Genomic DNA, 2,589 nt, shown 5'->3' on the forward strand with positions numbered 1-2,589 from the left:
ATTACATTGTTTCACACTTAATATCGTCTTATATAAAGTCAGATATTCATAAACTGCTGATAATGCTGCCATATGTATATATTAGTAATTCGTTATTTCTTGCAGAACATCAAAGCCGTTGCCTCCTGGTGGCTGCCTCCGCCGGTGTAGATCGAAGTAGAGATGGACGAGGATCCAACAGATTCCTTCCTGGAGGCTTCGATGGCGTCTACGGAGGCGGTCTCTTCGGTGGTGGTATTCATGGTGGCGTAATCCATGGCGTTGGAATCCAATGGCCCAAGCGATTGTAGATATTGGTGCAAGACTCCGGAGGGTCAAGCCTACTGCTGCGAGATGATGCACGAATCAGAGACACCCGTTGGTACCAAGCCACTAGATTGCCCACAAATCCGTCCCACATGCCCACGTTTCCATGGGCCCCCAATACCTGTTCCAACGACTACAAGTGTGCCGGCCTCGATAAGTTTTGCTTCGATAGGTGTTTGGGAGAGCACGTGTGCAAGCCTCCCTCATTTTTCAATAACCATCTTCCCTTTTAAAGGTGGTTATTTCAGTTAAAGAATATATGACAATTTTCCTATATGAACCTGGAATTTATGAATATATATTTAGATAAATTATGAATGTCTACATGCTTCGTTTATTTTAATGGTTTAGTCGGATGTTTAGAAAGGTCATTCTAACAAACTTACAAGATATGTACTAATTGAAAGACTATAGGGAAAAATCCCTAAATATATATAGATTCAGAATAACAAACGTTCTATTCAGCTGAATAAAACTCCAAAAGTGAAATGAAAAGTTCACTTAATATACACATGAAGAGGCAAAATTAGACTAGCACCGTAGAATGTTATGGTTCCATTCCCTTTTGCGTATACAGCTATTGTTGGTTTGCATCATTCAATCGCAAGGTAAACTAGTTCACAATAACTGCATTCATATTAATGTTATCATTTTGCCGGATGGTAGACAAACGAAGAAGCAAACCGGGATTAAAAAAAGGAACGAAAAGAAAGCAAGAGAAGAAGGGAAGGAAAAAACTAATATCCACTGCATAAAAGTGTATGTCACTATGAAAATCATCCGAATGGAACTTCCTTAAACATCATTGCACCTGGTTATCAGCTTGCCACTATCCACTTAGTCATAAGGAATATAAACATATTGAGAATTACCCAGCTCAGTCGCCTCCGTTTCTCTGTGACGAATGACGTCACAGAGGGAAAAACTGGTCTTATAGCCATGCCATAGTGGTACCAACTCCAGGAATACTAATCCATTCTCATTTAAATATACTGCTGTCATTAAATTCCATCGTTCGGTGGTATTTATATTTTTAGCATACCTTTCATATCCTTCGCTTCTAATTCATAATCACTTAATATATTTTCTTTATATGTTCTATACTGTACATAGCAGTGGTATCCCTGTTTAGGGATTTCACTTTTCTTTTGGTCTTCATGGTGATGGGGAGGATGAAATGACGTAATAGTTAAGGATATGCAATTTTCCGATCCTGCATAAATGTCAAAGTGCAGGAAAAGAGAAGGCAAACAAGACAAAGGTGTTGGCACTGAAGATATACTAAACAAAAAACACATGGATGTGTTAGATATAGTTTATTCTCTGATATATTTATCAAACTAAATTTCCAATTCAGATTATATTCCTTATTCAGTTAATGACTCATGTAAGAATTTATACTGAAAAACGGACACTGGTTATAATAATAGGTGTATAAACAAGACTATTTTCTTTCAGATGGCAACACGTCGCCCCTTCCCCCTTTCTCCCCACGTCATTAGTTCTTGTTTTCCGGCCATCCACCACCTTTGCTTTCTTAGGATAGAAACACAATCCTCCTCTTGCAAATACCCTAAAACAGACACACACCTTCATGATGACTAAACTAGAACTGGATACTGTGACGTCATCGAGTTGAAACCTCACTCATCTAAAAAAAAATCCGAGCATCTCCACCCACGCCCTCCGGGTCCGCCTCCTCCTCTCCTGGTACGATCTGGACATCCCAGTACATTGCCTTTTGGATTTCCTGATTGAATAACCTGTCATTTTCTGTTACTTAACCAACTCACTTCTCTTCATTCAATGATGCTGGTAGTAGATAAGAATAAAATATAGAATTAATATTGTTAGTCACAATGGTATTAATGGCAGGATAGAATATTATGGGTAATACTAATTGTAATGTTAATAACAATACTGATACCAGTACTAACAATATAATAGACGAAAAACATCAATGATAATTATTACAACAACATCAAAACGAATGCATATGGCAATGCAATGTAAAAATAATTATTGCAACAAAACAAAGCATGTAACACTAAAATATCAGCAATGGCTATGCAGCGAACAAAGACAATTCTGAACATAGACTAACAATGTCAATAATGATTATAGTTGTAAAAATATTATTGAAAAAATTACTTGGTAACGCTATAATTTAAACAAGTTGTACTTTAGTCGAAATTGTCTCTTATTATTATTATTATTATTATTATTATTATTATTATTATTATTATCATTATTTATTATTTTTATTTATTCATTTTATTTTTT

This window comes from Penaeus monodon, chromosome 43 (assembly GCF_015228065.2).
Source record: "Penaeus monodon isolate SGIC_2016 chromosome 43, NSTDA_Pmon_1, whole genome shotgun sequence".
NCBI classification, from domain to species: Eukaryota; Metazoa; Arthropoda; class Malacostraca; order Decapoda; family Penaeidae; genus Penaeus; species Penaeus monodon.